Source organism: Neomonachus schauinslandi, chromosome 2, assembly GCF_002201575.2.
Source record: "Neomonachus schauinslandi chromosome 2, ASM220157v2, whole genome shotgun sequence".
NCBI lineage: Eukaryota > Metazoa > Chordata > Mammalia > Carnivora > Phocidae > Neomonachus > Neomonachus schauinslandi.
The window spans coordinates 158879940-158894991 of record NC_058404.1 but is presented as its reverse complement, the minus strand read 5'-3'; the positions used below and the strand labels follow the sequence as shown (position 1 = coordinate 158894991).

At 44.3% G+C, this 15052-nt stretch overlaps 1 protein-coding gene across 1 annotated transcript in view; it reads right to left on the bottom strand.

The window, feature by feature from the left end:
- Positions 1-14455, bottom strand: part of HOPX (HOP homeobox) — a 31903-nt gene extending 17448 nt beyond the window's left edge. The window contains exon 1 of the mRNA XM_021701576.1: positions 14079-14455. The gene's annotated coding sequence lies outside the window, so the exon portion shown is untranslated. The remainder of the gene's footprint in view (positions 1-14078) is intronic.
- Between the last annotated feature and the right edge of the window lie 597 nt (positions 14456-15052).

Sequence of the window (15052 nt, the reverse complement as noted above, 5' to 3'; positions counted from 1 at the left end):
TATGAGTTGGTGAGTAGATTTTTCTAGGTGGTCTTGGCCTATGAGAATAATGACCAAATTGAAATTGTTTTAAAATAATTTGTTCCCCGAGCCTGTCTTCCCCACTAAGTGATATGCTCTTCTGTGGGGGATAGGTCTTATACATTTGTATCTCACCAGCATTCATTAGGAGTATCTGGCACTGAATAAGTGCTCATAACTAATGTGCTGAACTGAAATTAACCAACGGCATCTGGCATGACTTGATAAGTTGGAAAGGCATTGTTTTCAACAACCAGGACTAAGTTCAAAACCAAAACATTACATTGGAAAAAATAACTTTCCAGCCTTCTAATATGTTTTAGTCCCCACTGCCTGAAACAGCACAGAGCTGATTCCTATTTCTGAATTGCATACAGAAACCTCATCCCTGCTAGCACAATAACAACATATTTATTGAGCAATTACTCTGTGCCTGGCACAGTTCTTCGTCTTAGACGAGTTAGCTCATGTAACCATCAGAGGAAGCAGCATTATGGGACAGGCACTCTTCTTGTCTCCATTTTATACACATAGTAAATGATGTAAATGGAAACTTATATACCTTTCCCCAGGCGATGTATATAACTTTCCCCAAATACAAACCTAGTGAGTGGTAGAGCAGGGATTCAAACCCATGAAGTCTAGCTTCTGCATCCATGTTCTTAGCCACTACACTAGATTTCCTCTTTGCATGAAGTAGCCATGTAGACCCAAGAGCCTTGAAGGGTGGTTGTGGAAAGAGAAGTAAAGCCTGGTGGTGCCTCCTGGGACAAAAGGAAGGCAGTGTCCTGCATCCCTGCCGGGCAGAGCCAGTCTGGCCGCAATGTCTCCCTCCCTGTAGCATGTTTCAAAACAGAAACATGGTGACCAGACATGGCTCTGACCCGGCAAAATGGATTAGCTAGTGATTTCAGTGAATACTACCAACACCATCAGCTGGGCTGGCTTTCTTTTCCCCACATCCTCTTCTTTAATTGGTACAGACATAATTGAATGATGACATTATGTGAATAATATAGTGGACAAATGAGAAAAGGTGTCAGCATCTGACAGAATGGAACAGAAAGGTTGGCTTCAACCAGATCAGCTGGATCTTAGTGATTATGGCTGCTACTTACTCCCTAGATTTACAGAGTTTTGTCGAATTGATTAAGGAATCTCCTGAGACAGTTGTTGAACCAGGTCCCTCAGTGGTCTAGACTTTCTATGGCTACTTACAGAAAATAGCAAGATATGAAAAGGGAGGGGGCGGTGTCTGGGAAGGACTTCCAGGAGTGAATTAATCATTAATTAACCCTGGACATAAAATTCTTTGTATACTGGCTGAGTTCTTTTCATTGGTAGCCCAACTCATGCTCAAAGTCGAAACTTTGTACGTAGAAACATGGGGGAAATGATTAAAGACAATAATAAAACCTTGGGCACCTTTATGCTATGAAATAAGTGGAGGATTTAGTCAACCTCCTTAGAAATAAATGGGCAAATGAAAGAAGGCAACCCCACTTCCATAATCTCCTCATGGGAGATCTACCTATTGTTCAGGTTGCTTTTCCAAAAGGCTGTCTCTATAGTGATTGTTACGAATTCAGAAAAAGTTTTCTCTAGACACAACATTATACATTGTAGATAGAATACTAAGCTAACCCACAGGAGGGAATGTATCTAAAATGCTATGTATTTGTTACAGAACAAAAAGAAGTAGAAAAATCATCCTGTTGAAGTATCTAGGGAAATTTAATAAGCTATCATTTCACTTTGAAGGCAAATGCTTAAGAAACAGCAGTTTTAATTAAGCCTTGGCTCAGGGAAATGAGGTTCTGGTGCAGATATTGAAGGGGGTTCAGGAAACTTGGAGGAGGCTAAAGGTTTAAAGCCCAAGTCTAATGTATCCCAAGAGTTAGGAACAGTCCCTGACACACTGTGGGATGTGCAGTGAATATATATTGGATGCAGAGTGATTGAACTTTATTTTCACTTCAAGAAGTAGGACTTCGGGCGCCTGGGTGGCTCAGTCGGTTAAGCGACTGCCTTCGGCTCAGGTCATGATCCTGGAGTCCCGGGATCAAGTCCCACATCAGGCTCCCTGCTCGGCGGGGAGTCTGCTTCTCCCTCTCCCCCTCCCCCTGCTTGTGTTCCCTCTCTCGCTATGTCTCTCTCTGTCAAATAAATAAATAAAATCTTAAAAAAAAAAAAAGAAGTAGGACTTCGCCATATTGTATAAAGGCATAATCATTAGAGCTGTCTTCGGGTCAGAGATGAAATAAAGAGGGGGAAGGAGGGAGAAGGGGAATGCTGAGAAGCACTGATGTGAGAAGCAAGCTGTCTGAGACATAATTAATGAACGATAAAGAAAAAGCCAGAGATTACTTGGCACAGTCCTCACCTCCTCATTCTTCTACCCAAGGGCCAAGGAAGAAGGAGATAGGAAAGGTTTTGGGCCTTGCATTTCCTGGGCCAGCCACCAAGAGGCGCTGTCAGGCCGGAACAGTTCAGTTACTGGCCAGAGCTCTTTGCAGGTGGGAGGAGAAAGAGAGAAGCAGAAATAAAATTATTTTGAGTGTACAGCATTAGTTACAGAGGGAGTGTTGTGTATCTTTATTGGATTATATGGAGGGGACATATTTTAAATCCTCATTAATGAATGAAAATATTAAACTGGTATGGGATATTGGAAAGAGCACTGGGCAAAGAGTCAGACCTGCATTTCAATTTTAGCTCCTCTACTTTATAGTCACATGACCTTGGCTGAGGTGTTTAGTTTTTTGTTTGTTCGTTTTAACTTATTTGAAACTGAGTTTTCTTCTCTATAAAATGTGGCTAAAACCTTCCTTGCCTACTTTAATTGTGATCCAGTGAGATTTTGCTCAGGAAATAACTTAGAAAACTATAAAATGACATTCACGTTTCCAGGAGTGTAATAATTTATTCATCCAGAAAAGTGAAGATGTTGGGCCAGATGACCTTTGAGATCATTCCTCCTCTAAAATTCTAACGCTCAGCTTGGCCTGGGTTTAAATGATCATGCTCTTCCTTGACAACAGCTTACTAATGTCACTGGCCTGAGAAAGGGAAACACAGGGGCCTATTCCAGGTTTGATGAACACTTTGTTCCTAGTTTCTACTTCAAAGGACCCCTAAGGAGCCCATGAAACATTTTGAACCAAGGTGCTTTTTAATTTCAGCCTGTCTGTTAATGTGACCAAATAATTTGCCATCTAACCTGGAACATCTATGTGTAAAGGGGGTGCTATGATTAATTACACCAAGATAACAGCATACATCAGAAGCATCCCAGGCAAACCTGGATATCTGGTCCCCTTATTATAGGTAAAACATTCAACTTCTCACTTACATGTGGGATAGTAAAAATATTCCTGTTAGATTTAGGTATCCGTACTGCTGTTACAGATTAGCAAGACGCAGTTCTGTTAGAATCTTGGAGGACAGAAACTCATACTCCTAACCTTGGTAGTGAACAGGAGGCTGCTTTTTGCTCTTAAGAAATCATATAGTTGCAGCTTTGTGGTTACAGATCAGAGAATACACTATAGCTTCAAATTTCCTGACCTTTCATTTTTTATTCCACTTTGAATAGGTAGGATAGAAATTTGTCTGATGGGGTGAATGTGCTTGGGTCTCTGCCTGCTTTGGGTATTGTTAGTATGGTTGTGCTAATGCTTAGTAAGTGTGAATATTCATTACATCTCAAACAGAGTTTGGTCCTATGATCAAATATAAACAAAGGAACAAAAACGGCTTGTACTAGAGATTTCCACAGGCCCAGCCATGTGCTCAGGGCCTTTCAAACCAGATAATCCAGGAGGGGTGAGACTTGTGAAGTAAATTGAATTATCAGATCTCTCTGAAAATGTCTCATGCCCTAATACACAAAGAAATCAGACAAGCAGATTTCTGCTATGGGGGAAAAATCGTAATATTTTCTAAAGAAAACCGTTGAACACAAAGAAAAATTCGCACTACTAAGGCTAGAAGCAAATAACATAAAGACCAAGTTTCTAAATAGTTTATGGAGAGGGAAAATAGCACAAGTCAAAATGGCAGGTTATAAATACCCTTTTTTATTTTTTAAATTTTTAAAAAAGATTTTATTTATTTATTTGAGAGACAGAGACAGAGATAGTGAAAGAGAGCACAAGCAGAAAGGAGAGGGAGAAGCAGGGTCCCTGCTAAGGTGGGAGCCCGACATGGGGCTTGATCCCAGGCCCCTGGGATCATGACCTGAGCTGAAGGCAGACGCTTAACCGACTGAGCCACCCAGGTGCCCCAATATCCTTTTATAAAAAGAGATTTATTCATTTATTTGAGAGAGAGAGAGGTGGGGGGGGCAGAGGAAGAGGGAGAGAGAATCTCCAGCTGATTGAGGAGCACAACTCCAGGCTTAATCCCAGGACCCTGAGATCATGACCTGAGCCAGAATCAAGAGTCAGATGCTTAACTGACTGAGCCACCCAGGCACCCCTATAAATATCCTATGTTTTAAGTTAATTCATTTTGGGTAACCCATTTATTGTCCTAATTCTGCTTGACTTAGGAGAACATTAATTAAATTAGATCAATAGGCTGCAGGGTAGGGAGAAATAGGTTTCTTTCTTAGAAGAGAAGGGGACCTTCAAAACTTAAACACTGATGATAGAAATCAGTCTGGTATTTTAAAAATCGAGTCCAGTGAAGCCACACACAGATAACCAAGAGTCAAGTAGAACTGTCATAGTGCGCTGTAGCCATTTACTCACTTTAGGATATCAAAAAAAAATTAGAGTTTTTTTTCTGAAGATGTTCGTATTCTCAGTGCCTGGCTCTGAAAAAGGCTGTTCATTTGTCATTCTGGGGACATTTCATCAGGATTTATTTTTTAAAAACTGTAGAGTGGGTTCTATGATATTTTTGCCTGAGCCCTAATTACACAGTAAGGAACAGGAGTTAGGGACTGTCCTGGTACTGTGCATGTGTGACGGGTAGATGGTTAGGCTGCCTGTTTGTAGGCCGTTGTAACCTAATGCAAGCAGGCATGACCTCCTCAGGCTGTTAGTGCATTTTGAAATGTCCAGAAAAGACTCTTTGAAGAATGGAATTATCTCTACACAAATATACTTGAATGAATTATTACTTTTTATGGTCCAGCCACCATTTTTATTTTATGACCGTAATTAGGTAATGAATAAAATGACATGCACCTGGTACTTTGTAGTGCTCCAAATTATGCCAAAGTCCAACCAGGCATGCTGCTTGTTGCCATGAGACTCAGTTATATGGGCCTTATTTTTTTACCCAGTTGTCTTTATGAACAGGTGTTCAACTAATGGGATACATCGAGGCTGTGCAGCTAGATCCTTCTTATTAACATCACACAATAATTGAAAAGGACAGATACTTTACAAAGTCCAGCTCAGGGGATAACTCTGAACTTACTATAGGTCGTTTCTCTGAGCATTAGAGAGATGTTGCAGAAAGGCTGGATGGGGGGGCGCCTGGGTGGCTCAGTCAGTTAAGCGTGTGCCTTTGGCTCAGGTCATGATCCCAGGGTCCTGGGATCCAGCCCCTCGGAGGGCTCCCTGCTCAGCCGGGGAGTCTGCTTCTGCCCCTCCCCCTGACTCATGCTCTTTCGCGGGTGCACTCTCTCTCTCTCAAAAAAGTCTTAAAAAAGAAAAGAAAAGAAAGGCTGGATGGAGCCTCAGAAGACCCTCACTTTGCTTCTAGCGATGTCACTTAAATCTCCAAGTGACCTTGGACAACTTAATTGCTTTGAACCTCCATTTCTTCATCTACCATTCAAGTTACCCCCACCTGCTACAGTAATCCTACCCCCACCTATCTCACAGGGTTGTCATAGGATTTGATAAGATGGATTATGTTTATGAATAGCACTATAAATTATAAACACTATATATGGTTTTATTATTATTCAGTCATCTAGGAGCTCTTCTGAGCTAGTTCCAAGGACTAGAAGACTCTTTTAAATTGTGAAACCTGAACCAGGTATAATACTAATGAAAGAGGAGATGACATCCCCCTTTCTTTTTTTTTTTTTTTTTTTAGATTTTATTTATTTATTTGACAGAGAGAGAGATAGCGAGAGCAGGAACACAAGCAGGGGGAGTGGGAGAGGGAGAAGCAGGCTTCCCGCTGAGCAGGGAGCCCGATATGGGGCTCGATCCCAGGACCCTGGGATCATGACCTGAGCCGAAGGCAGACGCTTAACGACTGAGCCACCCAGGCGCCGACATCCCCCTTTCTTTAGTCCTGCTTCATTCACCCCAATGCCAGACACCTCCAAAGGATGCCATTCTACTCCCCAGGAAGAGCATGAAGAACACATAATAAAGGGACAGACACTTCCAAGCACAAGTTATCGAATTAGAGTATTTTCTAAATTAGATTTCACTCCTGGGCACCAGTAGACTAGAAATTTGGGAAGGAGTGAGGGGCATAAGAGCTAGGGACTTGTTTATATAAATTTTCTTAGGGAGAAACCACACAAGAAGGAGACAAAAATACAGCAGTGAAGACTAGACTATCCAAAGCAGATCCGTCATGTCCTCAAGAATTCCAGGAAACTTCCATTGTGATCCTCTAGATCTAGTGGCTACAATGGCAGCCATTAGTTTACTGCCCAGGACACACTAAGAGATTAGAACTGATCAATGTCTGCCTTAGATTGTTTCTGGTTTTGTTTTCAACATCAAAGAACAGAGTAGTTCTGAAAGATCTGGAGGGTTTTCATGTTTGGCCACATTTTATCAAAACTACCAGAAGCAAATTAAAAGAAATTATATGAGGATGGGTAAAAATTAACTTCTCTACTTTTTTTTAAAAGATTTTATTTATTCACCTGAGTGAGAGAGAGCACGAGTTGGGTGAGGGGCAGAGGGAGAAGCAGACTTCCCACCAAGGAGGGAGCCCAATGTGAGGCTCGATCCCAGGACTGGGGGATCGAGACCTGAGCCAAAGGTAGACGCCCAACCAACTGAGCCATGAAGGAACCCCACTTCTCTACTTTTAAAAGAGGTTCTATCATTATCCAAACATGGCCATAAGCTAACATTAGAACCTGAAGCAAATAGAGTAATTTGACCTTGTCCTTGAACCCCTAGCATTCACGTTGAACTTCTGTTTGGCAAGCCAATATAAATATACCAGCTCTCCAACTGGGCTATACAGATACAATGCTTCCCACTAGGAACCTGAGTCACAGAGGGAGTGAGTGACTTGGCAGAGAGACTGGAATAAAGGGTGGGGAGGCCTTAGTTCCAGAGCTCAGCCACCAACTAATCCTAAGATGCAAGACAATTCACTTTACTCTTGAACCTTTATGTATTGTATGGTATTCATAAACCGTGTAGCTTATGGCTCAGGCCAAGTATTTTTTTAAATGAAAGGGGGTGCTAACAATAATCTACCGGGACAACTGATATTTTGGGCTTCCTCTGCTTTAAAATTCCATTACAGGGGTGCCTGGTGGCTCAGTCGGTTAAGCATCTGCCTTCGGCTCAGGTCATGATCCCAGGCTCCTGGGATCGAGCCCCGCATCGGGCTCCCTGCTCGGCGGGAAGCCTGCTTCTCCCTCTCCCACTCCCCCTGCTTGTGTTCCCTCTCTCGCTGTGTCTCTCTCTGTCAAATAAATAAATAAAAAATCTTTAAAAAAAATAATACAATTCCATTACAGCTGAAGGAGAACTGAAAATAGGACCCAGGTTCCTGAACATTAGACCCGTACTCTGCTCCCTAGGCTAGACTGCTGTCTGCTGGGACTTATCTACACTGGGATTCTGTGGAAGAGTGTTTAACATATCACTTGAAGATTGATGAAGGGAGTTTCCCAGCAAATAGAAAGGACAGCATGACCTGTACCTGTTTGGTCACGTATCCACACAGCCAAACCCCACGTGTGTTCAAAATCAACAGCACTGGAATGCCAAATCCACATTGGGGTCATTGAAAGGTGGGGCGGTCAAGGGAGCCAGGGCCAGTAAGAGGGCAGGTACACACACACCCTGCATCAGGAGAATCCCTTATATTTGCAGCCTCAAGCCAGTTCTCCACCAGCCTGCCCAGGGCGAGCAGACAGGATGGCTGTGGTCCAGGGGCTGGCTGCCTTGGGATCCTCAGGTGCTGGCTTTTAAATGGGCAGGTAAGTACTTTATAAATTACTGTGGGCCATACGCCATCCTTCTGCCAACAGTTTCATCTTTGCATAGTTCTGTTGACCATCCCCATTCACTTGGCTTTGTAAAAGTTTGAGGGAGCCATCAACAACATCTAAAAATTAATCTAGGTTAGGTCAGGACACAGCCTTAAAAAAATGTCCAAGTGACAGCCACATGCAGAAGAATGAAACTGGACCATTTCCTTACACCACACAAAAAATAGACTCCAAATGGTTGAAAGACCTAAATCTGAGACAGGAGTCCATCAAAATCCTAAAGGAGAACACAGGCAGCAACCTCTTCGATCTCAGCTGCAGCAACTTCTTCCTAGAAACATCGCCAAAGGCAAGGGAAGCAAGGGCAAAAATGAACTTTTGGGACTTCATCAAGATAAAAAGCTTTTGCACAGCAAAAGAAACAGTCAACAAAACCAAAAGACAACTGACAGAATGGGAGAAGATATTTGCAAATGACGTATCAGATAAAGGGCTAGTATCCAAAATCTATAAAGAACTTATCAAACTCAACACCCAAAGAACAAAGAATCCAATCAAGAAATGGGCAGAAGACATGAACAGACATTTTTCCAAAGAAGACATCCAAATGGCCAACAGACACATGAAAAAGTGCTCAACATCACTCGGCATCAGGGAAATCCAAATCAAAACCTCAATGAGATACCACCTCACACCAGTCAGAATGGCTAAAATTAACAAGTCAGGAAACGACAGATGTTGGCGGGGATGCGGAGAAAGGGGAACCCTCCTACACTGTTGGTGGGAATGCAAGCTGGTGCAACCACTCTGGAAAACAGTATGGAGGTTCCTCAAAAAGTTGAAAATAGAGCTACCATACGATCCAGCAATTGCACTACTGGGTATTCACCAAAGATACAAATATAGGGATCCAAAGGGGTACGTGCACCCTGATGTTTATAGCAGCAATGTCCACAATAGCCAAACTATGGAAAGAGCCAAGATGTCCATCAACAGATGAATGGATAAAGAAGATGTGGTGTATATATATATACATATATAATGGAATATTATGCAGCCATCAAAAGGAGTGAGATCTTGCCATTTGCAACAACGTGGATGGAACTGGAGGGTGTTATGCTGAGCGAAATAAGTCAATCAGAGAAAGACATGTATCATATGACCTCACTGATATGAGGAATTCTTAATTTCAGGAAACAAACTGAGGGTTGCTGGAGTGGGGGTTGGGGTGGGAGGGATGGGGTGGCTGGGTGATAGACACTGGGGAGGGTATGTGCTATGGTGAGCGCTGTGAATTGTGCAAGACTGTTGAATCTCAGATCTGTACCTCTGAAACAAATAATGCAATATATGTTAAGAAAAAAAAAAGAAGAAGATAGCAGGAGGGGAAGAATGAAGCGGGGGAAATCGGAGGGGTAGACGAACCATGAGAGACGATGGACTCTGAAAAACAAACTGAAGGTTCTAGAGGGGAGGGGGGTGGAAGGATGAGTTAGCCTGGTGATGGGTAGTAAAGAGGGCACATTCTGCATGGAGCACTGGGTGTTATGCACAAACAATGAATCATGGAACACTACATCAAAAACTAATCATGTAATGTATGGTGATTAATATAACAATAAAAAAAATTTTTTTAAATGTCCAAGTGAACTAAACCATTCCATACTAAGAGAATTTGAAAACATGGGGCACCTGAGTAGCTCAGTCAGTTAAGCGTCTGCCTTCGGCTCAGGTCATGATCCCGGGGTCCTGGGATCAAGTCCCACATCGGGCTCCCTGCTCAACAGGAGGTCTGCTTCTCCCTCTCCCACTCCCCCTGCTTGTGTTCTCTCCCTCCCCCCCCCTCTCTCTGTCAAATAAATAAAATCTTAAAAAAAAGAAAGAAAGAAAACAAAGGGGAGGGGGACATGTTCAAAGAAAAGCCGTCCAAAGAAGGCAGAAATTGTCACTGTTCGACAAATCTATTTTATCAGCTGTGCAATCACGCCACTCATTTTTCAAAAAATTATTTGTGGTGACACTCTGAATGGCCAGGGGAAGAATCAGGCTTCCCGACAGCAGCTCTAAACCAGTGTGGGCTGGCCGCCTGATGCCAACAGCCTAATCCTTTCCTCTGAACTTGAGGGACTTGAGGGCCTGTCTCCCCTGAGCCAGGACGGTGTTTACTTTCTCCCTCCTCTCCTCAATGCTATCTATGCTCAGCAGGGAAGACTCTGTGCCCTCCGGCTGCCCAGCTGCTCTGGGCTCCCGGCTGCCTGCAGACTCTGCTTCCCTAATGGGGGTGGGGGGGCGTTAATCACACACCTGGCCACACCCCTCTCCACAGGCAGGACGCGACACGCAACTGCCACTTGCCAACGACCGACCGCTGCAGCAATCTCAGCCTTCAGACGGAGACAGGGCTGTCAAGGACCCAGAGTCCCAGGAACTGAGGGGGCCCCTTGTCCCCGGCTGCAGGCCTGGGTCCCCGAGGAAGGAGGCTCCTTGTCACGGAGGCTAGGCCGGCTGCCCTGCCAGTGCCAGCGTCCACACAGGAGGGGGAACCAGGTAATTTCTCTAAAGCCCTGTGAGCAGAATTTCTTGACGTTTTATCTCCACTGTAGTATTCTTAAGGTGGCGCTCCGTTTTTCACAAAGATAAATGCAGCGGTCTCCAATAAGTACAAATGCATTTAACACAAAATAGACCAATTCAGACAAAGCATTCTGTCAGGCCCCACAGTCCATAGGGAATTCCCTGAGGGATGGGATTTGAGGAATTCTACTCCAAACCCCCAATCCTGGTATATTTTCCCCCAGCAAGTTGCTTGGAATTTTTACCAGTTGGGATTATACATTTGGCCTAAAACTTTGATCCTCCTGATTGCCCCAAATGGTAATTCCTATTTAGATAACATTTCAAAGAATTCCCAGATACGTTATCTTGCTGGAACCTATTTAATATCCTGGGACATAACTCATTAAACAATTATTGTCTATTAACACCATAACTTTAATGAGTTTTCCAGAGATGGAGAAGCAAAGCCCCGAGGGGATGAGACCCTGAAAATCAGATGCGTTTTAGACTGGAAGGGAGCTGAGAAACCACCTAACACGTGGAGCCGGCACAGGCAGGGAAGGGGAGGTGGGTGGTCCCGTGGGCACCTCTGCCCCCAGACAGGGGCCACAGTGAGGGGCAGACAGGAACAGCAGTGGCCACAGAAACAAACGTCACCCCGTCACGCTGCTGCCCAGGACCGACCTAGAACTCACAATGAAAAGCCCCCGCGGCGCCAAATCGACTCATTCCAGGGCTGAGAACTTGCGCTCAATCCTGCAAGAACAACTTGGCCGTCCCCGGCATCTCAGCAGAGAGCCTGGTGTGTCTGCTGCGATTCTCCCAAGGCATATAATCCTCTGGCTTATCCCAGATATTTTTGGAGGGAACAAAAGGAAGCCTTCGTTTTGAAACATCCCTTCTCACGTGTTAGCACAATCCTTCAATAATGCACCTTTGAGGTTCATGCTTGTGTTCTCTCTGACAAATGCACCTTTGAGGTTCTGAGTAATTCTTCCCGCTGGCTGCCACGAGCGTGTCTAGGTTCCAAGAATTTGCTTGAAATGCGCCAGATGCCTTGTCCTAGCTAGAGCCACACGTGTGGTTTGGAGGACCCAGTAGCATGGTCTCAGGGGTTCCTCTTCCTCTGAGATCCTGTTGCTGTCTTCCCCGGGCCATGGGACATGGTGGTTGTATGGTCAGGGGCAGACCCACCTTCTCTCTGGGCTTCCCTAGCCTCATGTGTCAAGGGAGAGGTTGGGGTTTCACTGGTTCTCGTCCCTGGCGGTGTGTTAGAATCCCCGGGGAGCTTTAAAAAACAATGCCAGGATCCTTATTTAATTGGTCAGGGCGGGGCCAGTCCTGGGTATTTTTAAAAACAGTTTTCCAGATCGGCAGTTGCTGAGCTAGATGATCTCTGGAACCTTCGAGGTTCTATACAAGCCCGCAATCCTGACAGTCTGATCCTCCATTTTATTTATTGAGTTAATTTTTTTCCAAACCTACTTTTTATTTTCAGTATGTTGCATAGGCTGACGTTTAGAAATGCCTTTAATTATATAGAAAAGATGGATTGTTAAAGTATTGTTTGTTGGAGCATAATTGGCATAGAATACTGCATGTGTCTAAAGTGTACGATTGGATAAATTTTCACTCGTAAGAAATGGTTACCACAATCGCAATAGCGAACATATCCATCACCCCCAAAATGTCCCGTGCCCCTTGATAACCCCCCGCCCCTTCTCTCCCCTCTCCTCTTCCCCAGGTAACCACTGATCTGCTTTCTGTTACTATAGTTTGCATTTTCTATCACTTTATACCAATGGAATCATACAATATGTTCTATTTTCCACCTGGCTTCTTATTATGTCCTTAAACTTTAGATATCAAGCTCTTTGAGAACAGGAGCCCACCTTGTATTTCTTTTCTCTTCCTCCAGGCCCCCAACTTATCTTTGCCCAGAGAAACCCCTTAATCATTTTTTGCTTGATGGGAATCAGACCTTGGTGACCTTGCAAGCGAGCTTCAGTTGGGTGGCCCACTCCCCACTCCTCTGCAGGTTCCTAGCCAGCAGTTTCAGCTCAGTTTAAAAATAATACGTTAGCTTAAATGCATCCATTGGGGGTCCGTGGAGTTCTAGGGCTCCAGAAAATGAGTGTCAAGGTATATGTTGGGGGCAGGGCGAACTACCTGGGAAAGGTCCTTGGCTTTCTCCAGATTCTTAAAAACCAGGTTCTTGACCCCAAAGGAGGAACTATGGAATTTATGTCGTGCTTTATTCCTATTATATCCTACATGTATTTTATTAATATGATGCCCAACTGTAACTCCTCTACTGTCTGCTCCCTCTCCTCCTCCCTCCCCCTCTCCTCAGTACCTTTATTTTGTTCTCTCCCTGCTCTATTAAAGGCCCCGGGAAATTTTCGCATTCCTCTTCTCTTCAAGACCTTTTCACCTAAGTTATGTGGAGTGCTGTGCCTCTTTATTAAATAATTCCTATCCAACCTTACCTAACACTTCACCTAAATACCTGGATACCACTGTGTTCCATTGCCTCAAAACCCCGGAGCATGGGATTCCTTTTTATCTTAAACAAGATCAACGTTTGCATTGTTGTAAATAAGTATTATAAGAACCAGACATAACAAGAAATAGCACTGCAGATTCTCCACTGAGCAGCCTCTGCTTCGTCCAGAGATACCTCCTCTTACTCCCCTCTACCAAACACAAAAAATATTAAAAAAAATAATACGATGTCTGATTTGAGACCGAGATGAGTAATAGCAACATCAGCTTCTAAATGATAGATTCATACGCGTCTGGCACAATCACATAAACACGGGTTTCAAAGTGTCTTCCAGAGAGAGGAGAGATCAAGAAAGACATCTCATCTGCTGGCCAAAAGGCCTAAATGGGCTCCACCTTGCCCCCAGTCCCCCTAACCCCTTGCATGTTTGCAAGGGTCTGCTATCTTCCACCCCGCCAGGCTGTCTGGCTCCCTGCTCGGGACCAGCTCTTCACTTTTTTTTTTTTTAAAGATTTTATCTATTTATTTGACACAGAGAGAGACAGTGAGAGAGGGAACACAAGCAGAGGGAGTGGGAGAGGGAGAAGCAGGCTTCCCGTGGAGCGGGGAGCCCGATGCGGGGCTCGATCCCAGGACCCTGGGATCATGACCCCAGCCGAAGGCAGACGCTTAACAACTGAGCCACCCAGGCGCCCCACTCTTCACTTTTATTCTTCCTTTCAGCCCTGCCTTTTCCCCAGCAGACTAGCACATACAGCAACTACAGCACTGCAGTCCAGTGTCTACACGATTTCATTCTTCTGCAATAAAGGCAAGCCTCTGAAAGTTACTTACGTGGAAGTGGCAAAGGCAAGCTCTGGATTTGGAAGCCGAGTCTGCTGATGCCAGCCCACTTAAATAGCTGGGTTGGCTGACGCGGGTTGTTGATAGCACGTTTATTTACGCCTATGAGTGCACGCTCAAGCAAGGACCTGAAAAACCTGCAGTGTGGGCAGCAGGGGAACAGCTGAAAGTATGCCCAGGTTACATCTCTCCCGGTTCTTCGAGTCTGATAGGCAGGCGGTGACTTCTGAGTTTCATGGAAGTTTCTCGGCACCACCTTCTTGTCCCTGATCTCTTTCTTTGCCAGGCAAGACTCTTCACCAAGATAACATGAGAGATGCAGCTGGGAGAGGAAGGAACAAAGGACCCTGATCGTTGCACCAAGTTCCTTATTTTGAATGGGCTTCCAACTAGATGTTGCCGTATTTTAAACCCTAGGCTTGGTGAGGTTGATTTCACAGCTCTGTGGGCTGGATGCCAAGTTAAGCGCCTGGACAGTTGCCCAATCAATGAAAAGTTGTGGTGTATGTGTGTGTGGGTTTTTTTTTTTTTTTCCAGGCACAGAACGTACAAATAAAGAACAGTTATAGGGGAGGTCCAGGCTAGGATGATACAATTTTAGGTCCCCTTCAAAAACGATTTTAGTTTCTTTCTTCTGTGTCTGTACTTTCCTCCTGACTTCCCCTCCCCTTCCTTTGTTAATGAAATTCCTAAGAGTTGAAAGATTCCCCATGAAAGCTCAAATAAAAAGCCAGTGTGTGAGCCAGCCTGTGGGAAGATGCACTCCAAACGTGAGAAGTGTTCTGTGGTTCATGTGATCGTCAGTGGAAACGTTTCTGAGGGTGAGGGTATGTGTGTGGGTGTGGGGACCCAGTTAGCCGATGTTTATCTGTTTTTTATAGCTAGATATGGCAGTTAATAGTCAATTGCAGCATTGCTAAACACATTAGCTGGGTATGATTTTGAGAAGATGAAGGAAGAGAGAC